The sequence below is a fragment of the Pseudorasbora parva genome, chromosome 2 (assembly GCF_024679245.1).
Source record: "Pseudorasbora parva isolate DD20220531a chromosome 2, ASM2467924v1, whole genome shotgun sequence".
Taxonomy (NCBI): domain Eukaryota; kingdom Metazoa; phylum Chordata; class Actinopteri; order Cypriniformes; family Gobionidae; genus Pseudorasbora; species Pseudorasbora parva.
This window is the reverse complement of record NC_090173.1, coordinates 46,398,767-46,424,768: the sequence shown is the minus strand read 5'-3', so window position 1 is coordinate 46,424,768 and position 26,002 is coordinate 46,398,767. Positions and strand designations below refer to the sequence as shown.

At 37.2% G+C, this 26,002-nt stretch overlaps 1 long non-coding RNA gene across 1 annotated transcript in view; it reads right to left on the bottom strand.

Moving 5' to 3' along the window:
- Nucleotides 1–9,453: 9,453 nt before the first annotated feature.
- LOC137045576 (uncharacterized) overlaps nt 9,454–26,002 on the bottom strand; it is a 36,173-nt gene continuing 19,624 nt past the window's right edge. Inside the window, exon 3 of the long non-coding RNA XR_010898813.1 lies at nt 9,454–10,446. This is a non-coding gene — a long non-coding RNA (uncharacterized lncRNA). The remainder of the gene's footprint in view (nt 10,447–26,002) is intronic.

The window sequence follows — 26,002 nt, the reverse complement described above, 5'->3', positions numbered from 1 at the left end:
ATATATATATATATATATATATATATATATATATATATATATATATATATATATATATATATATATATATATATATATATATATATATATATATATATATATATATATATATTTGTTCAAATAGGTCTACATGTCATGTTAACTTATGGCACTTGTGTATAAATGTAAAATATTTTTCTCACAACACTGTATTGGATGAAATGATTTTAGGGGCCAAGTGTTGTCCTTTTCATCACTAACTGCGACTTCCTGTTTACTGTGATTTTGTAATTGCTCACCACAATGTCACCATATCCCTCTTCGTCCTTTCAGTATGTTTCAAACTGAGTGATGTTTGATGTTTTTTTTTTATTTTTTATGGTTTTATCAAAAAAGAAAATGGAAAAAAACGAGCAAGGTGACACTTGTTTGGTGTTATTGTGTAGACCGTGGCACTGCTGTTTTTTGAAATAGATGCATATTGTAAAAACACTAATATTCAGTGCTAGGTTTGGGTGCATTCAAAAATTTCTACAAAAAAAAATGAATAAAAAAATGTTGCAATATTCATGCATTTGTCCTTTTTTAGGCATACTTAATCCACTAGTTATACAATTACATAACTGCATTTTGCAGCATGCAATTAAAGCCTTATTCAGTGCACCAAAAAAATGATTTTCTTACTTAGTATTTTTTCTTGTTTCTAGCTACAAACATCTAAAAAATCTTAAAACAAGACGTATTTACTAGACAAGCAAAAGTAATTGTCATGGTTTGGGAAAACACATTTTTTAAATTAAGAGTGTTTTTGCTTAAGCAAAATAATCTGCCAGTGGGGTAAACAAAATAATCTTAACCCTCAGGTGGTGTTCAAAACCCTATAACACCTGAGATGTTCCCGGTCCAAAATGGCTTATAAATCAATCATTATACCATTTTTTCACCCAATCTTGGATTAAATCTTTTTGTCAACATGTTCCCTTTTAATCAGGACTGGTTTTATATTTTGATTTGCATCTGAATAATCATAGGCCTCATTTATTTGAGAGTAGGCATTTCATTTTTTGAGTAATTTTTTTTTTTTAATTTTGAATAATTTTAGAAATATTAAATCAAATCTGAAAAAAAAAAGGCTACTGTTGATCAAGGCAAGTTTATTTATATAGCACATTTCATACACAATGGCAATTCAAAGTGCTTTACATAGAAAGGAATTAAAACAGGGATAAAAATGCATAAGAAAAAGAAATACAATGTAAAGAGAATTAAAAATAATAAAATGATGACAACCAAAGAAAAGAACAAAGGTAAACTAAAACAGTTATAAAAAGAATAAAAAGATGATGAATAGATAAGGAGCAATCAGTCGGACGTACAGTGGCTCAGTGCTCATTCAGTAAATGCTCAGCTAAACAGATGTGTTTTGAGTCTGGATTTGAATGTGGCTACTGTTGGAGCACATCTGATCTGTTCAGGAAGCTGGTTCCAACTACGGCTGGCATAATAGCTAAAGGCAGACTCTCCTTGCTTTGAGTGAACTCTTGGTATTTCTAACTGATTTGATCCTGCTGATCTGAGTGATCTGTTGGGTTTGTATTTAATCAGCATATCTGCGATGTATTGAGGTCCTAGCTCATTGAGAGATTTATAAACAAGTAGTAGTACTTTAAAGTCGATCCTAAATGTAACTGGAAGCCAGTGTAAAGACCTGAGGACTGGTGTGATATGGTCATATTTTCTGGTTCTGCTCACAATCCTGGCAGCAGCGTTCTGTATGAGCTGCAGCTGTCTAATGGTCTTTTTGGGAAGGCCAGTGAGAAGGCCATTACAATAGTCCACCCTACTGGTGATGAAAGCATGAACCAGTTTCTCTAAGTCTTGGAAACAAAGCATCTAATTCTTGCAATATTTTTCAGATGATAGTATGCTGATTTAGTTATTGCTTTGACATGACTACTGAAACTCAGGTCTGACTCCAAAATCACTCCAAGATTCCTGACTTGATTTTTTGTTCTCAGGCCTTTATCCTCAAGATATGCGTTCACCTTGAGAATTTCATCTTTGTTTCCAAATGTAGTGATTTCGGTTTTGTCTTTGTTTAACTGAAGATAGTTTTGGCACATCCAGTCGTTAACTTCATCAATGAATTTGCACAGGGAGTCAATGGGGCTGTAGTCATTAGGTGATAGTGCTAAGTAGAGCTGGGTATCGTCAGCATAGCTGTGGTAAACAATATTGTTCTTTTTCATTATTTGGCTCAGTGGCAGCATATACAGGTTAAACAGGAGTGGTGCAAGAATGGACCCTTGTGGGACTCCACGTGTCATGGTGTCCACTCAGACTTATGATCTCCTATACTCACATAATAACCTCTCCCTTCTAAGTATGATCTGAACCTTTTGAGGACCATCCCAGAAAGCCCGACCCAGTTTTCCAGCCTGTCTAGAAGTATGTTGTGGTCAACAGTGTCGAATGCAGCACTGAGGTCCAGTAGAACCAGAATTGATGTTTTGCCTGTATCAGTATTTAAGCGAATATCATTTATAATCTTTATGAGCGCTGTCTCTGTACTGGGATGTGGACGGAAACCAGATTGAAAATTGTCAAAGAATCCATTTGAGTTTAAGAATTTGTTTACTTGATTGAAAACAACTTTTTCAATGATTTTTCCTATGAAGGGGAGATTTGAGATTGGTCTGTAGTTGCTCAGTATGGAGTTATCTAGATTTTTCTTTTTCAGAAGAGGCTTAACTATTGCGGTTTTAAGGGTGGTTGGAAAAGTCCCACAGAGAAGTGAGGAGTTCACCACTTCTAGGAGATCTGCTTCCAAACAGTTAAATACACTTTTGAAAAAAAGAAGTGGGGAGTGTGTCAAGAGCGCAGGTTGATGTTTTAAGATGCTGTACTGTGTCTTCTAAAATTTTACAGTCAATTGTTTCGAAATCATACATAGTAATTTCCTGAGGTTTTGGTCTGATCTGTCTGACCCCAGAGCAACTCAAGGATGTGCTGATTGATCACACTAGTCTACTCTAATGTTTCACCAGGAATTTTGTTTTGAAACTTTTATTTTGTAAAAAATATGGCACATAGTCACACTTGTGGTGTTCCCAGTCAAAAATGACCGGCCTATAAAAAATAGCTTATAAATCACTCATTATACCATATTTTCACCCAATCTTGGATTCAATCTTTTTGTCAATTTGTTCTCTTTCAATTAGGACTGGTTTTATATTTCTGTTTGAATCTGATCTCATTTATCTGAGAGTAGGCATGGTCAAAAATGGTCACAATAGCTGACCATTGAAAGTGAATGGGAGAGACTGAAAATAACAGAACAATTTAGTTTTCAGGAGCATGTTCATTATTTTCATGTACACATATGAGCATATGTGCTTGCAAACATTGAGCCCTTGGACCTGTGCATGTATCGATACATTTATACACACGCTACCTACACACAAACACGTTAAAACACACAAACTTTGAGTATTACACACATTCTTTTCCACAGAGAGAAATTTGATCCTACCCTAACCTGCATCTAATATACATTTATCCATCTGACATTACCACACACACACACCACAAGTGTGACATTTTATACAAATATACATCCTGTGATAGCACAGGCATATATAAATTGTAAATATTGTCTAGTTCTGTGTGAGAACCTCACAGTTCCAAAACAAGATGTCATAATATTTTGTCTGAAAGCTGTGGTGTGTGTGTGTGTGTGTGTGTGTGTGTGTGTGTGTGTGTGTGTGTGTGTGTGTGTGTGTGTGTGTGTGTGTGTGTGTGTGTGTGTGTGTGTGTGTGTGTGTGTGTGTGTGTGTGTGTGTGTGTGTGGTAATGTCAAATGGATTTTCTTACAAAAAAAGTAAGAAAATTTCCCCCAAAAAATTGAGATTTAGTTATACCCTTTGGGAACAAAGTCACTAAGTTTCAGTCCAAAGCAATAACATTGACTAGCATTTTCGGGGAAAAGAAAATCTTCGGGTCAAATTGACCCGGACACCACGGCAGATTATTTAGCTTATTTTAAGCAAAACACTCTTAATTTTGAGTTATTTTTTCCAGAAACAAGACAATAATTTTTACTTGTCTAGTAAATGTTTCTTAATGTAAGAATTTTTTTTCACATTTTGACTAGAAAAAAAGACAAAAATACCAAGAAAGAAAAGCGATTTTTGCAGTGTTGAATCAAATTTATTGACACCAGATTGCAGAATTATGAATTTTCAGTATGTTTCAATAAGCTTTACTTGCTTTCTAAAAAGAATTTTACTAAGCTGAAAGAGATTAGTAAACAAAAGCAAGATTGAATGTCCTATATCCTTTGTATTATTCTGGCTTAACATTACAAAAGGGCAGAAGTGTTGAATATCTCAGTCTGGCCTATCCTGAGATACTGACACACTGACATACATCACTCTTGCTTTACCGCAGGCTTACTTACTTATGTAACACTGACCTAGTTACTGTGTGCTGCTTAAACTAGTAGCGTGCTATGCAGATGTGTTCAGTAAAGCGATATGTACACAATGCATATTGACAGTCACTCAGTTTAAAGGGTCATGAAACCCCAAAACACTTTTTTTGAGATGTAAACAGATATGTATAGGCTGCACATCATTGAAAACACTAAGGGTACTCATTAATGGTATTCATATGTGAAAATAGTTATTTTTGCATTTTTCAGAGCGATTTCTGACTTCCGGTTTGAAAAGCTTAGTCGGAGCAACGTCACAAATGCTGACGTCGGCACGGCCTTTTCGGCCCAAGTATGGGCTGCTGGGCACATGCTGACGTCGACCGCTCCAAGCAATTCTCGATATATATTCATGACATAAAGCTCATTCAGTCCAATCCCTGCGCTGTAGTATGCATACAAGATAATTTAGTTAATATACATGAGACAGTCACTTCTGTCAGGCTCGTCTTACATCATTATTGTAGAGATATGGTGGGGAAGTTTTGGAAGCAGCGTGCGGAAAAGTCACGGAGGAAAGCTTGGCGTTGTGCTGATACGAAATAACGTAAAGCGCGCCGAGCAAGCTGTAACCGGCGCCGTCTGTGGAAGCCTTTGCTACAAAGGCTCGGTAAAGTAAAATTAACTTGAGCAATCGCACGCCGAACCTGCAAGCATTACCTAATTTTTGTTAGGAGTGCAAAATAACCAATCTGTAGGATAATGAACAAAAGCCACGTCCTCTCCGTTTTATTTGTGGTCACAGCCATGCACTAAACCGCATGTGTTCGGGCTCTTAGTGAAACAGTGTGCTGCATATTTGGACAAATATAGATTTAGCTGCCGAGTGACCGCGCGGATCGTCACGGCAACCCAGCGCGCGTCGCTCTGCTTCAGATGCGCGGTCGAGACTATGAAGCCTCAAACCCCTTCGCTTTTACCCCGATCTAGAATTACACATCTCTATTACATCGCATGTTGGGTGGTTCACGTTCTCTTATCACGTCGGTGCGTTGTTCATCTTGCCAAACAGCATGCATATTTGGACAATTTTTTTATCACGTTTGCAAAATATTTCGTCATGCAGAATAACATTTCTCACTGAATTATGCTGGTTTGAAGAGCTGAATGATTTGCGATCTCTGCTGCACGCCACTCATAGCTCTCTCATTCGCTGGTACTCATCCCTCATTTAATCTCACTGTTGTAAACAATGCCAACGGGAACCAAGAACATGTCTCACAACCGCTGTAACTGCTGCTGTTGGTATCGCTAATCTTAATGCACCTACTGACACTCCCCTATTTATGCAAACCATTCCCTCTTTCCACACAATACCATCCCACCTTTTCACAGTCGACCACTCCCCTTTTAACAAGCTTTTTCAAATCGAAGGTGTGAAAAAACACCGCTGCAGCAGGGGGGTTTCATGACCCTTTAACATGATATGTGGTACACAATGTGTGTAGTATTGCTGCATAAATGTACACAAACAATGTAGTCAAACAGGATCAAATCTGTATCTTTCTCTTTCTGATTGGCTCTACCAGTAGAACATACTAATTAAACCCTTATTTCCTTAGTTCCTTGTTTGTGTTGTGAAGATATGCATGTACAGAACACCCTGTCCTGCTTATGGGAACATGCACAGGTCAGCAGATCTTTTAGGTGGTTTTAGTTTTAACATCTCTCAAGCCGGGCCAAAACCAAATCCATGGTGAGCAAAATCAATTTCAAATCTAACCAGATGTTCCCACTTTTATTGCAACTCCCTCAAACTACTTAAACTACTCAGTAGTTTTTTTTTTTAACTTATGCTTAACAATAAGGATCACTTTGGCTCAGTTGGCAGTTTAATGCATTTCATGTTGTTGATAGCAAATTTTCAACATAATTTCACTTTTTTTTCTGGGTATTTTTATATCAATATGGTACAAGATTGCCCTATTCAAATCTATGTGATAAACACATTAGGTCAGAATAATTTAAACAAAATCAAAAAGTAGTTTGATTATATTATGTAAAATGTGTAAATGTCGTCAGTAAATCGAGTCCTGGTTTACTTTAGCTAAATGAAATAAACATACAGTGCCCGTATCAATGAGGTATCAAATCAGGTCACGTTAACTTGTGTTCTTTGAATCCATTGTGCTCGAATAAAACTGAAGCCCTTGTTCTCATTACATTTCAACAAGGAAACTTGTTACACAATCTGTGTGAAGGCAGAGAGACTGGTCCCAAACACAGAGCTGACATAATGAGTCTGGCAGCGAGAGAGAGACAGACAGACAGAGAAAGAAAGAGAGAGAGAGAGAGCATGAGGGATTGGGCTGAGGGGATTTAGATTTCTCCTGAGACACACCGTCTGATCAGAAACACGGTGACCCGTTTGAAACTAAAAACAAGCGGTACGACATAACAAAACTAGAACACTCATTACAATGAAGGCTTGTTTTGAGGATGAGGCCTAGATAAGGTCTGTTTCCTTTACTAGAAAGACAAGGCAAGGTTGCAGAATATATATATATAATAATGTGATATTATTTTTGCCAAAAAAATGTATCTTTTCACATACACTAAAAAGTTTGAAAGTATTGTGGTCGGTAAGATAAAAAAAAAAATCAAATGAAGTCATCGCTCATGCTCATCAATGATGCATTTATTTGATCAAAAACAGTAATATTAAAATATTACAACTAAAATAACAGTTTTCTATAGTAATATATTTTAAAAATGTAATTTATTCCAATGATCAAAGCTGAATTCTCAGCATCATTACTACAGTCCTTCAGAAATCATTCTAATATACTGATAAATATGTTTTAGTTAGTAACATGGCAAAATATATTTATTATTAAATGATGCGTAGCATTTATTTCCAAACTACAAACTGTAGCTATTTTCAAACAATGGGTAAATTATGTATGTCGTCTCATGAAAGCCTATATTGCACAAAAAACAAAAAAAAAGATTGCGTTATAATTAGGATCGCAGTGCTTTTTAATATGGGCAGTGAAAGAAATATGTGCCGCCGAAGTGAGCTGCGTGAAATAGGCCAATGCAACCAATGCCAGCAGCCTCATAACTACATGAGTGCTATAAATAATCACCTCTGCTATTGAAGTCAGTGTTGTAACCTGTTTTGTGAGGTTAGAAACACTATTGCAATGGCTGCCGCAGTGTCTGTAGAGAGGTGGGGCAGCAGGTAATGTTCCCCAAACAACAGCAGTGGAAACAGTAGCACAATCCTATCTGGACTTGGCTTACCCTTTGTCCCCTTTTTTGTGACTGGAGCGTATAGAAGCTTGCATAAACAGGTCAGTTGAAAAGTAGGTCAGCGCTGAAGGGAGGGAGGGAGGAATGAGAGAGAGAGGAGAGAGAGAGAGAGAGAGAGAGAGAGAGAGAGAGAGAGAGAGAGAGAGAGAGAGAGAGAGAGAGAGAGAGAGAGAGAGAGAGAGAGAGAGATGGACATGAAGTGAAAGTATTGGTAGAAAAACAGAAAATAGAGAGACAAGCAGGCCTGTCCTGTAGATGAAAGCTGAGTTAAGCTGAGGGAAAACAGCCATCTCAAGTTACCTGGTTTATTTCGAACTGCCGAGAGAGGTCAACGGATCAGGCCACTGCTGCATGTGTTTGTGCCATTGCACAACGGAAATATTGTGCACTGGAATCTGGCCCACTTTAAGCTTTCCTCCACATAGACAGGTCTCTGCAAGTATAGTCTACATTTTCCTAAAACTATTTATTTTGTTGCTTGCTTATTTACACAGAAAGCCAAGTCTGCTGAGTTTGGCATTCACTCTGGAAATCATAAAATAAACACATTTATGCACTGTATATAGACTGACCTAATCAGCTACATTTTTATGCAAAAACATTATTTTTCAAAGTTTTTAATAAAGATTATTGGAATAAGTTTAACAAGAAATACCATTTCAGCCTTTCAACTTATACAATTTCACTTTTAATTGAATGTGTTACTTAGCGTTTTCTTGTAATTATTAGTGAAATTCACAAGCAATTTCTGAGTGAAAACTGTTTTCCTAATAATTTTCAGTGTTCCTTAAACTAAAATCCTCATCATTGTAATTAAAGGGATAGTTCACTTTAAAATGAAAATTCTGTCACCCTTTACTCACCCTCAAGTTGTTTCAAACCTGTGTGAATTTCTTTCTTCAGCTGAACACAAGGGAAGATATTTTGTGACTTCTATGGAAGTCATTGGCTCCAGTTAACTGTTTGTTACTGACATTCTTCAAAAAATCTTCCCTTGTGTTCAGATGAAGAAAGAAATTCACACAGGTTTGAAACAACTTGAGGGTGAGTAAAAGATGACAATTTTCATTTTAAAGTGAACTATCCCTTTAAGATAGACTTTTGTAGATAAACTTAGTTATTCAATTCCTAATAATGCATAAATATTTATTTTAACATTAGGCTTACATGTTTGCATGTGGTTAATGGTGGCTCTAATTTTTATTCTAAAGAAAGTTCAGTGTTATTTTGATGCATTGTGATTAATGTGTGAAAATGCAAGTTTGATTTGCAAATTCATCAGTGCATATTAAAATGATAGAAGCTAACTGAAGTTATCATAAGCATTGTGTTTGAAATGGATGTCCTTAAGAAAAAAATCTTTAAGCTCTTCAGAGCTTGATGCTCTGAAAAAAAAAACAGGAGACAGACCAGTGGAGTGTCTAAATAAGGTCCATATAGAACCTAGTGCTCAGGATCAAAAACAAAATGAAATTTATTGGCAAGTATGCTTACACACAAAAAAAATGTATGTATGCATATTATATATATACAGTTATGGTGACTCGACTACAACACACACACACACACACACATATATATATATATATATATATATATATATATATATATATATATATATATATATATATATATATATATATATATATATATATACGATGAGTCTCAATTTCTGTTGAGACATTCAGATGGTAGAGTCAGAATTTGCCGTAAACAGAATGAGAACATGGATCCATCATGCCTTGTTACCACTGTGCAGGCTGGCGGTGGTGGTGTAATGGTGTGGGGGATGTTTTCTTGGCACACTGATGGCTGAGTTCACTGTACTAAAATGGCCCCCACAGTCACCAGATCTCAACCCAATAGAGCATCTTTGGGATGTGGTGGAATGGGAGGCTTCGTGCCCTGGATGTGCATCCCATAAATCTCCATCAACTGCAAGATGCTTTCCTATCAATATGGGCCAACATTTATAAAGAATGCTTTCAGCACCTTGTTGAATCAATGCCACGTAGAATTAAGGCGGTTCTGATAGCGCTTTTTACAATATAGATTGTTTCAAAGCAGCTTTACAGTGATCATAGAAAATGAATGGAAGAGAGATTGTTTTGGCTATACATCAACTTTAGAAAAAAGTTATTGTCCAGCTACATTTTTGACTGATTTATTTCCTTTAAAAGAAATCAGTAGATATTTGCTTTGGGGCCACTCACACAATGCCATTTTTAACCAAACTAGAAAACTCTCAATGCGTTCCGGACGGTCATCTGCACGGCAACAGCGCCTGGTGGCTAGAGAACGCGAAACTGAAAATGGGTTTTGAAATAGTTTTGAAACGATTCCTGCTTGGTGTAAACTTGAACTTGAAAAATAAAAAACTGTGAATCTGTAAGAAAGGTGACGGCATGCAAATGAGCATTACGTGTTTAGTCTATAGGCATGCGTGTTTGAATACATGTGTGCAGATGCATACTTTCTCTTTAAAAAATGACTGCCAAATTACTTGTCTGGTATGCATAATACATTGTTTTTTAAGTTGTTTCTGGTCATTTTGATAACATTTTCATCTGTGCAGAGGTAAAGTGAAGTGAAGGAGGCCCTCACAGGGGAACATCTGGTTGACACTCTGCTGACACTTCAGGGCTGTGTTGTGGTCGTGTCTAGACATAGGCCCACCATCTGATCTGGATACGGCCCGGATCCGGCTGACTGCAGTAAACCTCAGGATAAACAAAGAGACTAAATAGTGTAGATGCCATTCTTCTTATGATGTAACCGGTACATTGGGTGTTATAGGAAGTGTTCCTGGTTCCGGCTGACCTAGTTAATGCAGCCTAACAATCATTTGACTGATTTGAATAATAGAAATTGATAATGTTGTGTATGCCATAATAAAGAGAAGCTTTAGTCTAGATTTAAGAGTATCTGCTTCCTAAACAATGCTGGGAAGATTGTTCCAGAGTTAAGGTGCTAAATAGGAAAAGGATCAACCAACAGCAGTTGATTTGGATATTTTAGGTATCATCAACTGAGAGTTTTGAGATCATAATAGACGTGAAGGACTAAAACGTAGTGGGGACCTAAACCATTTAGTGCTTTGTAATAAATTACCAATATTTTAAAATATATGCAATGTTTAATAGCGAGCCAATGCAGTGTTGACAGAACTAGGCTAAAATGGTCATACTTCCTGGTTCTAGTAAGAACTCAAGCTGCTGCATTTTGGACCAGCTGGAGTTTGTTTATTAAGCAAGCTGGGCAACCACCCAGTAGAGCATTACAAAAATCTAGCCTTGAGCTCATGAACTAACTGTTCAGCATTTTGCATTGAGAGCATATTTTGTGATTTAGATATATTTTTTAGATGGAAGAATGCGTGTTTACAGATGCTAAAAATGTGGCTTTCAAATAAAAGACTGGTATCAAAGAGCACTGATGATGAGGACTTGACAGAGCATTCATCAAGTGTTAGACAGTATTCAGTAACTATGTGCATAGGTTTCTCTTTTTCTACCAAGACAATTAAGGAAAAGTTCCACTGCACAGACAGAATGACAACAATAAGGCACTAATAATAAATCAAGGGAATACATTTTTTTTTTAAATACAACATTTTAAACATAAATCTTAATTTACTCATTGAACACTATGCCAAAAACGTTTTATAAATGTCTTAAATGTTTGCATGATATTTTCATGTTTTATAGAATTTATTTATTTTTACTGATAAAGTTTGTTTACAAGCTGTTAGAATTAATAAAATATAATTAAATTTAAATAAATTTAAACAAAACTACCCTAAAAGGTTCTATATATGAAACAGCTGACAGAATGGAACCCTTTAAACTTCTAGAACCTTTTCTTCTAAGAGTGATTGGTTGTGAACGATTACCATATTGACATTAGTATCTATATTCATATTCACATTTTTACTGATGCACGTCCATATTATTTACCTGAGTTCAAAGAGAACAACTATACATATGTAAATATCTAACGAAAAATGGTAGTTGTTCGGGGGTTAATATGTTTTTGAAATTTATGTAACTTAGACAAAAAAGCGTTTGACGTGCTGCCGTGTGTCCTCCACCCACGCAGACAAACACAAGCATGTCATCATGAACACAGATCACACACGGCCCTACCTTTTGACTGTTGACCTGACTTCTTTACTTCACAATCTGTGACCCAAAATCATATTTTACAATTTCTGTTACTAACAATTGCCCATCATCAATCAATTATATTTAATCAGTACAGGATATGCTTTGGATGTGTGTCATGAGCCCACAGGGACCAAGGGGGTCAATGTTTGGTAGGTTTTTATGGCCCAGTTTTATCCATTGAACAAATTCTGACGAAATATATGATATATTTTATTATATTCCAGTAGATATGTTAGCATTGTCTGATACAGTAACAGACCTCATAAAAGCATAAAACATACATAAAAATAAAGCTTCCAAAAGGTTTTTCATAGAAGAAAAAAAGTTCCATTAAACGGTTCTTAAAAGATCCTTTTTTTATTCATATAAGGAACATTTTAAACAATATTCGATAAATAATTGAATTTACTTTCCACTATAAAAAAACTTTTGTGCAATGGAAAGGTTCTATAAATGTAGAAAGTTCTTCATGAAACCATTGATGCCAATAAAGAACTGTTATTTACATACATATTTTACTATACATTATTTTTACATTTGCAAAATGTTGGATATTTTGTGCACTTGCAGATTTATGTAATATTCATTTTAGCAGTAGTGAGATAAAAACGAAACAGGGTAAGCTGGTGAAACAGACCCTGTCCGTGATTTGTTGTATATTAAACAGTCATTTTATTGTCAGTTTGCAAACACAATGCACATGGCAATAAAAAAAAACTGCCTGGAAACTGGGCTATAAATACTAATAACAGTTTTTTTTTTTTTTTTTTTTTCATTAAGCAAGTATCGGTACATTAATAACAAGAGAATATAACAAAGAAAGAAGGCAATGTGGCCTTGAGAGAAATGAGTTTAATATGCGATAGGAAAGGTTTTTATGAGTATGGATATAATTCAAAACAAAAACATGGACTATATCTCTTCCTGCTCTGTTTCCTTCCTGAAGCCAAAAACACTCCCACCTTCTGTTTTTCACCTTCCCATTTATTCCTCCCATAATAATCTGTAATGTGTGGATCACGTACACTACTTTTTATTAAGTTAGTTTTACAGAAATATACATTAGTTCAAGGCCTAAAAAGCGTGCAAAACAAAGCAAAGCAATAAATACATCTTTCTTTACTTCATTATTGTTATCAATGTTAAAAAATGTTTTGGAAAAATACTTCCAAAGTCAAAGTCCAGAGTATAGGAGGATGCTGTTGCACTATTATAACATGTATTAATATAAGGTATAAATAAAAAATATATTTATTTATCTATCTTTATACCAGATTGTGCTCTTATTCTGATTTCATATTATAATATTGTAATTACTTAATTCTCATTCTTTTTCCTATTTTTGTATGCACAACACTGTAATGTTCAATATTTGCATTTGAACAACAGTGCATGTATAATGTTATAAAAATAATAGTCATGTCAAATAGATTAATCGCAATTAAATACATCCAACATAAACACACATATATTTTTATTTATTTATTTTTTTCCTGATCAGCGATATTGTGCTTGACCAGTTTCAAATGCTATGAGTTTCCTTTTTCATGACAATCTTTATTTGCATAATGTAAATGTAAAACAAATGCAGTCTTAATTACATTAAACATGCCTCAGCTAATGATAAAAAAACCTTGCTGTTATCGCATGGTTAAATTAATGCAGTAAATATAAAATTAAAGCAGCTCAGACAGATTGCACAACACGATTAGTTTTTAGTAATGCAAGCCTCTCGTGGTGTGTGACTGTGTGTGATTGTGTTTATATATGCAAAATGTCTTGTAAGGGATCAGAGATCAGCATGTGAATTTGCATTCACTGTAGAAACATCACTCCAGCAGTTCTTTTTGTTTTCATTTTCCTATTTGTAACCTGAAATTAGGTCAGATGGGCCACATGAGCCATGGGAAGCGTGGATGGTGGACGGCAAGATTAATGACTTGTGTTTATCTGTGCCTTTATAACTTTACACTTGTTGTAGTACAAGTCTGACTCACATTCTCTAGTTCTGCAGTTTTGATCTGAACATGTGGACTGACCCGTAACGGAGTTCTGACAGAGTTCTGTGTGAATGAGGAAACATACACACCTTACACAGAACAACAGGTGGTGAAGGAGCATTCCTGTCATGATGACTTCTTAAAATATCAACAGGCGCTACACAGAACAGGATGAGTATTTGAGGTGAAGATAGACAGACATTCATTAATAAGGAAGCATTCCTTCCCTATTAAATTCCTTCTGAGATATTTACAAAGCTAAGCCAGCACAAAATGTTATATACAGTGGGTACAGAAAGTATTCAGACCTCCTTAAATTGTTCACTCTTTGTTATATTGCAGGCATTTGGTTGAATCATTTAAGTTAAAAAAAAATCTCATTATTGTACACACAGAACCCTATATTGACAGAAAAACACAATTGTTTTGATTTTTGCAGATTTATTAAAAAAGAAAAACTGAAATATCACATGGTCCTAAGTATTCAGACCATGATTCTTTTTGGGAAAGATGCAACACGTTTTTCACATCTGGATTTGGGGATCCTCTGCTATTCCTCTTTCTAAGATCCTCTCCAGTTCTGTCAGGTTGGATGGTAAATGTTGGTGGACAGCCATTTTCAGGTCTCTCCAGAGATGCTCAATTGGGCTTAAGCTGTGTATTTTAGCTGCATGTGCTTAGGGTCATTGTCTTGAAGGAAGGTGAACCTTCAGCCCAGTCTGAGGTCTTGAGCACTCTGGAGAAGGTTTCGATCCAGGATATCCGTGTACTTGGCCGCATTCATCTTTCCCTCGATTGCATCCAGTCATCTTGTCCCTGCAGCTGACAATCTCCCATAGCATGATGCTGCCACCACCATGCTTCACTGTTAGGACTGTGTTGGACAAGTGCTCACCATTTAGAGTCCTTCAGGTGTTATTTTTTTAGCAAACTTTCATGTGTCTTCCACTGAGGAGAGGCTTCAGTCGGGCCACTCTGCCATAAAGCCCGACTGGTGGAGGACTGCAGTGATGGTTGACTTTCTACAACTTTCTTCCATCTCCCAACTGCATCTCTGGAGCTCATCCACAGTGATCTTTGGGTTCTTCTCTCAGTTTGCCCGGACGGCCAGCTCTAAGAAGGGTTCCGGTCGTCCCAAACATCTTCCACTTAAGGATTATGGAGGCCACTGTGTTCTTAGGAACCTTAAGTGCAGCAGAACTTTTTTTCCACCTTGGCCAGATCTGTGCATTGCCACAATTCTGTCTCTGAGCTCCTCAGGCAGTTCCTTTGACCTCATGATTCTCATTTGCTCTGACATGCACTGTGAGCTGTAAGGTCTTATATAGACAGGTGTGTGGCTTTCCTAATCAAGTCCAATCAGTATAATCAAACACAGCTGGACTCAAATGAAGGTGTAGAACCATCTCAAGGATGATCAGAAGAAATGGACAGCACCTGAGTTAAATATATGAGTGTCACAGCAAAGGGTTTGAATACTTAGGACCATGTGATATTTCAGTTTTTCTTTTTTAATTAATCAGCAAAACTGTCAACAATTCTGTGTTTTCTGTCAATATGGGGTGCTGTGTGTACATTAATGAGAAAAAAATGAACTTGAAAATGATTTAAGCAAATGGCTGCATTATAACAAAGTGAAAATTTTAGATTATTTTGAATACTTTCCATACCCACTGTATGCATGTATGTTGTATGTGCATATATATATATATATATATATATATATATATATATATATATATATATATATATATATATATATATATATGGGCTTGTGCAGTTTATGGCAATATTTTCAGATTTTCATAGAAATTGATTTTAAGGATTTTTTCCCCCTTATTTTTGTACAATAAACAGCCATTGGGTCTTGAACTAGAAATTACTTAAATTAAGAAATTTATTAAGATTTCATGTATATTTAAGAATGTATAAAATCTTTATTAAATAATTAAGGAGTAACATCTTTCAAGCAGACTCGCTTAATTTTAAGGAAATAGGAATCATAAACTCTGTTTATAGCTTTCAAGGGTAAATTACATTTCACAATATCGCAATATTGTTTATTTACACAAGTACACGCGAGCACAATTCACCTATTTTTTTTATAGTTTCCTATAGTTTCCACCTAGTTTTATAGTTTCCTTATTTTGCAAACACCAATGACCCTCAATCTTGATTCTGCTGTGAAAAGGCTTATGGGATTGTTTCATGTTTTGACCAGAAAGCGGTTGGTTCGCGCACCTTCCTGTAAGTCACTTTGAAGGACCCTTCAGAATGATATGCTGTGTGTGCTGTTCTGTTAAAAAAAAAAAAATCCCACTTAAAAAGCCCTGAATAGACTTTCCAACAGTCGTCTGGATCACGGCCTGTGTATACTTAAGCGTACGTGTGAGTGTGGTGTGTTTAATGTTTTTATTCAACACAAGCTACTAGGCATTTCAGAGGCTAGAGCAAAATGTAGGTCAACTCCTCCCATTCTGGCCGTCACCTCCTCTGCGAACGCAGAACCTCAAGTGAACCCACTCGTCATGGCAACGAGAGGGCAGCCAGTCATAACGCAGCTCAAAATAAGGGGCGTGGTCAAAACGAGCAGCAGACATGGGTATTCTGATTGGTTCTGTGTTCTATCTCCTTTTCTTTCGTTCCTCCCTTCTCCGTTCTGTTCCAGTGAACTTGAATCATTTTTCTAGGAATCCTTCAGTGCCTCGCTGCAATTTAAGGCGTAGCACATGTCTCGCTTTTCTGTGAAAATGTCTCAAGCACTTGTTATCTTGTCATCTGCCTTGCTCGGCACAGTGTTGACACTTATTTGCTCTAAAATATTTTCTCCTCATACAGCAAAACTATTTATTTACAGCCAAAATTTGGTGGCGTTTGTTGTGAACATTGTGAACAGCTTAAATAAAATTGTCAAATGTATTTTGTTTAAATCTTCAAATGTATATGGCACAAAACCTCAATCAAGGGGCAAGAAAATACATTTACAGTTTTGGATGCATCAGGGACAAATAAATATGAATACATTAGGATAAAAAAATGATAGAAATGGCCCAAAATATACACTAAAATAAACCTAAAATATATATGTGTAAATACTAAATATATGCTTAAAAACATCAGCAATATATTGTATATTTTAAAAGATAGACACACACCCTTTGAGCATTGGTGATTAACTATAGCAAATATAAACACACACACACACACACACACATACATATATATATCACAGTTTTTTTTTAAAGAGTGAAGGACAGAAAGTAACAGACGCAGGGCGCATGACATGGAAGAAGGGATAAGGGATGGGTGGATGTTTTCCGGTGTTCTGGATGGAATGTGAAAGCTGGCATTTTAGGAGAGGCCCAGCTGGTCATGTCAGACAGCCTTCGCTTTATGAGTCTCGTGTCTTCATCGCACATCTGTCTTCATATGCTTGTCTTACAGTTACAGCTATTATAATTCTTTTTTTTTAAACTGATATTTTAAACATGTAGGAAGCATTAATGCGAGTTGAAACCATTTAGACCACATAAAACACACGGCCCATATGGCCAGTACAGCAAGAACTCTGAAATGAAGCACTGAAGGGGAAGGTATGTACTGGAAAACCACATATTTTTTTCCTCTAGCTGAAATGTGCAATGAATGGAATCTGGGTTTTATTTTTCTTTATAAAGCAGATGTATTGCATATATATTGGTCAGGTTTGACGACCCTTGTAGGAAAACCTATTGGCAAACACTGCAAGTAATTTGGCCAAATGCAGACCTTTGGGTAGTTTGAGGATTCTGAGCTATGCTTATGTTCACCGCAGGCTTGGCGATAGAGCATCTCTCTCACGCTCTCTGTCTCTTTCATCACTGCCTGCATTTTACAGATTTTTTTAAGAGTCCAACTCATATCCTGTGGAGATTTGTAAAAAAAAAAAAAAGGGGGGGGGGGGGGGGGGATTGGCAATAGAGCACATGAAGAAATAGTTAAGGCTTAAGGAAATAGTTAAGGCTAAGGGAAACTGTAGGCTTTGTGTTTGCAACATTTTCATTCCAGCTTGTGCAACTCTTGATGAAAAACTCTTCATGCCAAAGAACAGCTTTTGTCTAATGATCTAGCCAGATATTATGACTCACGACAGGTGTTGTCAGGTGATGAAAGACCCGACATGACATATCGCCGTATGACCAGCTAAAAACAAAGGACTAGTAAAAAAGAAAAGCTTAAGACCATGGACTTAAGATGCCTATTTGCCTGTCGATCAATATCCATACCCACTGTGCTAAAACTGGGGTTTAAACTTTGCCTTCAATATCCACTGTGCTAAAACTGGGGTTTAAGCTTTGCCTTCCATATCCACTGTGCTAAAACTGGGGTTCAAACTTTGCCTTCCATATCCACTGTGCTAAAACTGGGGTTTAAACTTTGCCTTCCATATCCACTGTGCTAAAACTGGGGTTCAAACTTTGCCTTCCATATCCACTGTGCTAAAACTGGGGTTTAAACTTTGCCTTCCATATCCACTGTGCTAAAACTGGGGTTTAAGCTTTGCCTTCCATATCCACTGTGCTAAAACTGGGGTTCAAACTTTGCCTTCCATATCCACTGTGCTAAAACTGGGGTTCAAACTTTGCCTTCAATATCCACTGTGCTAAAACTGGGGTTCAAACTTTGCCTTCCATATCCACTGTGCTAAAACTGAGGTTCAAACTTTGCCTTCCATATCCACTGTGCTAAAACTGGGGTTTAAACTTTGCCTTCCATATCCACTGTGCTAAAACTGGGGTTCAAACTTTGCCTTCCATATCCACTGTGCTAAAACTGGGGTTCAAACTTTGCCTTCCATATCCACTGTGCTAAAACTGGGGTTTAAACTTTGCCTTCCATATCCACTGTGCTAAAACTGGGGTTCAAACTTTGCCTTCAATATCCACTGTGCTAAAACTGGGGTTTAAGCTTTGCCTTCCATATCCACTGTGCTAAAACTGGGGTTTAAGCTTTGCCTTCCATATCCACTGTGCTAAAACTGGGGTTCAAACTTTGCCTTTCATATCCACTGTGCTAAAACTGGGGTTTAAGCTTTGCCTTCCATATCCACTGTGCTAAAACTGGGGTTTAAACATTGCCTTCAATATCCACTGTGCTAAAACTGGGGTTTAAACTTTGCCTTCAATATCCACTGTGCTAAAACTGGGGTTTAAACTTTGCCTTCCATATCCACTGTGCTAAAACTGGGGTTTAAACTTTGCCTTCCATATCCACTGTGCTAAAACTGGGGTTTAAACTTTGCCTTCAATATCCACTGTGCTAAAACTGGGGTTTAAACTTTGCCTTCCATATCCACTGTGCTAAAACTGGGGTTTAAACTTTGCCTTCCATATCCACTGTGCTAAAACTGGGGTTTAAACTTTGCCTTCCATATCCACTGTGCTAAAACTGGGGTTTAAACTTTGCCTTCCATATCCACTGTGCTAAAACTGGGGTTCAAACTTTGCCTTCCATATCCACTGTGCTAAAACTGGGGTTCAAACTTTGCCTTCCATATCCACTGTGCTAAAACTGGGGTTTAAGCTTTGCCTTCAATATCCACTGTGCTAAAACTGGGGTTTAAACTTTGCCTTCCATATCCACTGTGCTAAAACTGGGGTTTAAACTTTGCCTTCCATATCCACTGTGCTAAAACTGGGGTTCAAACTTTGCCTTCCATATCCACTGTGCTAAAACTGGGGTTTAAACTTTGCCTTCAATATCCACTGTGCTAAAACTGGGGTTTAAACTTTGCCTTCCATATCCACTGTGCTAAAACTGGGGTTTAAACTTTGCCTTCCATATCCACTGTGCTAAAACTGGGGTTCAAACTTTGCCTTCCATATCCACTGTGCTAAAACTGGGGTTTAAACTTTGCCTTCCATATCCACTGTGCTAAAACTGGGGTTCAAACTTTGCCTTCCATATCCACTGTGCTAAAACTGGGGTTTAAGCTTTGCCTTCCATATCCACTGTGCTAAAACTGGGGTTTAAGCTTTGCCTTCCATATCCACTGTGCTAAAACTGGGGTTTAAACTTTGCCTTCCATATCCACTGTGCTAAAACTGGGGTTCAAACTTTGCCTTCCATATCCACTGTGCTAAAACTGGGGTTTAAGCTTTGCCTTCCATATCCACTGTGCTAAAACTGGGGTTTAAGCTTTGCCTTCCATATCCACTGTGCTAAAACTGGGGTTTAAACTTTGCCTTCCATATCCACTGTGCTAAAACTGGGGTTCAAACTTTGCCTTCCATATCCACTGTGCTAAAACTGGGGTTTAAGCTTTGCCTTCCATATCCACTGTGCTAAAACTGGGGTTTAAGCTTTGCCTTCCATATCCACTGTGCTAAAACTGGGGTTTAAACTTTGCCTTCCATATCCACTGTGCTAAAACTGGGGTTCAAACTTTGCCTTCCATATCCACTGTGCTAAAACTGGGGTTCAAACTTTGCCTTCCATATCCACTGTGCTAAAACTGGGGTTCAAACTTTGCCTTCCATATCCACTGTGCTAAAACTGGGGTTCAAACTTTGCCTTCCATATCCACTGTGCTAAAACTGGGGTTTAAACTTTGCCTTCCATATCCACTGTGCTAAAACTGGGGTTTAAACTTTGCCTTCCATATCCACTGTGCTAAAACTGGGGTTCAAACTTTGCCTTCCATATCCACTGTGCTAAAACTGGGGTTCAAACTTTGCCTTCCATATCCACTGTGCTAAAACTGGGGTTTAAACTTTGCCTTCCATATCCACTGTGCTAAAACTGGGGTTTAAACTTTGCCTTCCATATCCACTGTGCTAAAACTGGGGTTCAAACTTTGCCTTCCATATCCACTGTGCTAAAACTGGGGTTTAAACTTTGCCTTCAATATCCACTGTGCTAAAACTGGGGTTCAAACTTTGCCTTCCATATCCACTGTGCTAAAACTGGGGTTTAAGCTTTGCCTTCCATATCCACTGTGCTAAAACTGGGGTTTAAACTTTGCCTTCAATATCCACTGTGCTAAAACTGGGGTTCAAACTTTGCTTTAAAAGAAAGTCCATTGAATCATTTGGGGCATACATGCAAAAGTCATATAATTATTTCTGAAGGATCCTGCGAAACTGAAGACAGGACTAATGATGCTGACGCTTTGATCATTTAAAATATATTGATATAGAAATCAGTTATTTTAAATAAAACCTTACTGAACTCAAACTTTTGAATGATAGTGTTTTCTGTTCAGTAGAGATCGTATTATAAATCATATTCTTTACTGGCTTATATTAATCCTACAGCTGTCACAGAGTTAATGTTAATGTTAAGATCCACAGGATGACATTTCACACAGGTCAAAGGTCAATCACTGCAAAACGTTAGCTTGGCATAAAAGGATTCAAATGGGCAGCACCTGCTTATAAAGAGAAAGCGATGAGAGGCTCAGGCAGCAGACTAAACAAGTGGAACTTCCTTTATAGGTGAAAGGGCAAATAACAAGCATTTTTGCAGAGCCACATGAGCCGGAGATGTTTTGCTTGTACAGAACTGGTTCCATCTGTCAACATTTTCTGAGAACATCGTTCTAATTAATGACCACAACCATTAGATTGTACATTCCCAGAGAGAAACTATCTAGACATGGATCTATTCTTAGAACAGCCCAAATCCTTCCATATCTGCATGTAACATCTGTTTAAAATCAATGAAGCTCTAAAAACATACTGTAGAATTTGACTCAAAACATATGCATTTATATTGCAACATCCAACACCACTTGTTTTATTCAAGATAGCTTCGTTGATGCCAAGCAACAAACACAAGATTAAAAACTAATTAGATAATTGTATAGTGCAAAATTTGTACTGTGGGCTTGCCAACATCTCAACAATGTTAAGTAACAAACACAACACGCAACATTACAGTGAAATATTAAATATGATTATCATCTAAACACTTTTACAGTCCTAGTCGAGTAATCAGTCAAAACTTGCTCTGATACTTAAGATTTTATTTTTCAAATAAATGTTGTTCTTTTGAACTTTATATTCAATGCATCCCGGGCTTTTATGAAATGTATTATAAAAATGTATTATGATTGCTGCATTTTTTCTGTTTTAAATTACTATTTTAAAGACCACCCAAAAGACTCTGTGCAGGCCAGTCAAGTTCCTCCACACCATACTGAGCTTTTTACACTGTTAAAGACTTGGATTCCCATCCTAAACATAGACAAAGTTTCAAAAACTAATGTTCCACTCGTCCGTGAACACTTGTGTCACGCCGCGCTCTTTATTCCTATGGGTGACGTCGAGCGACTTCACCGCTTCAGCACAGCATTCCAGGAAGGCAGCGCTGCATTTGAACCGATTTGAACGCAGAAATGACGAGAAGCTTCACAACATCGCTTCAGTCGCGTCGCAAAAGTGGATCTCTACGGTCACTGCTGTCAGGACTTCACAAAATCAACACCAAAGAAGTGTGTTTTTGACGGAACGGTCCCAGCGATAAAGGTTCGGTCCTGCTTTGGAAGCAGCCGGTGAGAAACTGCTTCAAATGTCTGTGCTGTTGGCTATCGTAGCATGAGTAAACATCAGTAAACGACACGATCGTGTATAACGTTAGTTAATTTATCAATGGAGCATGCGATCTATGGTGTGGGTTTAAATACATTTGTTTAGCTGACCACTATAGGTGTCTGTTTGTTTATTGTAAAACCACCTAAACATAAACCTAGCGTTCTCACAAAGCATGCTTCGTCATTCAAATGCGCTAAGGCCATCCTTAAAAATATTCTTGTTTGCCGTAACCCGACCGACCCTGTCAATTTAGGGCCGACTCAATTTTTTATTTTTTTTTCCTTTTAGTCCGACCGACTTGCCGGTTGTAAATTGGCTTTAAGACCGACCAATTTCTTTTTTTACTTTTCAAACAACTAATACAACAGTAATAAAATAATATGAATTATATTTTAGTAAGTATTATAAATGTATAAATTGCCTGGGCCATGCAAACGAAGGCTACGTTCTTTCTTTTATAGAAAAACCCGTGACGTCATCTATGTTTACACTATGGTTAACGGATGTCACACTATGGCCTGCACGTGCGTTCGTTTCGGCTCGGCTCGGCTCATACTCTCATTCACTGTAACGTTAGACTGTTAAAGCCCTGTCGGAGATTTCGCCGTGTGACAGGAGTCAGGACCATGGACACGTTACACACACCGGGCAAGTGCACTGCAGAAGGGAGGGCTTAGTTTGAGCCCCTGCCCTTTTTGAAAATGAATCAAAAGTGCCGCTCTCAACATTTATCATTACTATATTGTGGCGAATAAAACAGATTTTGAATTATAATTAATATAACAACGTGTACAAAACAGTAACAAATGGCGGAAAAGCCGTTTATCTTGTCTCTGTCAGTCTGAAATGTCGTTGTCATAACGCGTTGCTATGGGTAGCGTGTGTTCTGCTCGACCCCAGCGCGTGGTGGGAGCGGCGGCACTGGTTGTAACTTGAAAAATAATGCTTTATGTATGGTTCTGTCGATGGATACACGTGCACTACAACAGCGATAATAAAAGAAAACATGGGCAAAACGGTCTATATTTGTTAACTGTGTTCAATGCATGCGAGTGCTGCCGTATGACCAGTCATTTTCGCCATCATCACTCAGTATATTCGCCAGAAGACGCGAATGAGAACGCTCTGCAGTGAGAGAAGATCTGTCTCTTTGCGCAGCGCGCGCACGTCTCACAGCGCACAAATATTGAGTTCTTTCAAGTCTTGCGTTTGAACGGATAAACTCACACAAAAAGTATGTCAACATGTCGATCTTGATGAGTATCCATCAGACAGTCTATATCCCTTAAGAGAACTTTATACAGTTGAGAAAGACGATGCATATCTCTGTATTAGGTCTTAAAGGGGCAGTAGCCTTTACTGCTGTCTGTCAAACAAAAGATAAGGACTCACTCACTGCTCTTGATTGAATAGCTGGTTATAGCTACTTAATTAATTGAATTCATAAAAACAACTTTTTGCTTTTTAATATTCAAATGCACTAGTCTATATCACCAGATGCGTTGGTCTGGAAAGAAGTGCAAGCCACTTCAGAGACACAGATAGTTGCGTGTTCTGAGTTAACACAATCGAGCATAAAAATAAGAAACATATCACGGGAAAATACTAAAACGGGAAGACAGCAGGAAAAGAGCTAAAATACGTGAGAAACCCGGAAATAAAGGGAGGGTTGACAGCTTTGAGTCAATGACAGCTAGCTGGTGGTTGGACCCTTTTCTTAAAGAATGCACCTGAAATTTATGCAATAAACATGTTTTTGACAAATATTTCAATTTGTTTGTTGTCTATATAGCCTGCAATTAGCCTACACGCCCGAAGGCACGGCTTGAAGACCCAGTCAGTGATGTCACGATATGCCAATTTGTTTAAATTCATACCTACGTAATTACCATCACCAAAAATGTACATTTTTTTTTGTATTAAAATTTGAAAAAAAAAAATATAGACCTACCTACCGACCCTTTTTTTAAAAAATTTTACTGTTACTGCAAACCAAAATATTTTTAAGGATGGCCTAACGGTTACTCCATTGTTGTTCTATGTATAACGTTACACTAGTCTGACGTGCAAAACCGTTTTGCTTGCTACACTCAAAAAAAATGAACTTATGATGCTGTTCACTTTATTTAAGCAATTCATATTGATTTAACACCATTATATCAGGTTTCTGGTTCAAATGTAATTGATTCATGTTAAACTGACTTAAAACCGTTACTCTTTGATATAACTTGATGTGTTTATTTTGAAATAACATGATTCAATCAAGTAAGCCGAACAAACAGGACTTTCACTTCCCATCATGCTTTGCAAATGGGCTGAATTTGGAGAGTAAACGTTTAAATTAAGTGCTATTTATGCTATAAATGCTATGCATTTCTAACAAGATTAGAAAATGGAGAGACTTTTTAATGTTTAATGTTTTGTTGGTATTTAAAAGTTTGTGTTATGTTAGTGTTTTTGGACGTTACCATTGTGGTGAAGTGTAGAGCATGTGCTTGGGCTGAGGATCTGCTATTAACAATTAAAGTTGTTTTAATAATAAAAAACAACTACTTTGGCCATGCCATGGATGTACACAATCTTGTAATGTAAAAGGTTTTCTAAATGTTGTAAAAAATAGCATTTCACTAAATAAAAATAATTAATTAAACTGGATTACTTATTTTGTTTTTTATATTCATTTCAGAGTAATCAAATGTAATAGTTTTGGACAAAATTAAGAATGTTAACCTGATTTAATTTATCTGTTCATGTTAAATGAACACAAATATTTCAAGCTGGTTGAACATCATCCATTGTTGTTAAGATAATGTGGTGTAATCACGTGGAACCACTGTCCACGATTAAATCATGTTCAACAAATGTGCTGTTTAGTCGCATACAATAGTCCATAAACCGAATCATGTCCTCATAAACTGCGAGTAAACACACACAAGTGACAGAGACGGACGTCCTGCTGTTGCTGTTTCTCCTGTTCAATTTATTTCTGCCTCCGGATCTGATTCTGGATCATTATCTGTATTAGTTGAATCTGATTGATATAGCCATGGTATATTTAGGGTAGCGTTTTCTTCTCCACGCTTGAGGATGTCACCACTTTGTGCGCACTCGTCATTCTTTAGCTCCGCCCACACGATACGCCTCCAGACGCTCGTTTTTTTCAGGAAAGACTCGGTACAGCCTATATTTCTTTAAAATATAATAAAACTAAAGACTTTTTGGAGATATGAAGGATGCAATACTACTCTATAGGCACTCAAGATTGACATGAGATTGACTGAAACTGAGTGTTTCACCCCCCCCTTTAAGAGTTCCTGTCATTGGAAACAAGGGGTTTGCATTGCACTTGGGGATGTAAGGCTTGGCTGCAGCTGCTTGGCCATGGAAACCCATTCCATGAAGCTCTCTACACACTGTTCTTGAGCTAATCTGAAGGCCACATGAAGTTTGGAGGTCTGTAGCTGTTGACTCTGCAGAAAGTTAGCGACTTCTACGCACTGTATGCCTCAGCATGTGCTGACCCCGCTCTGTGATTTT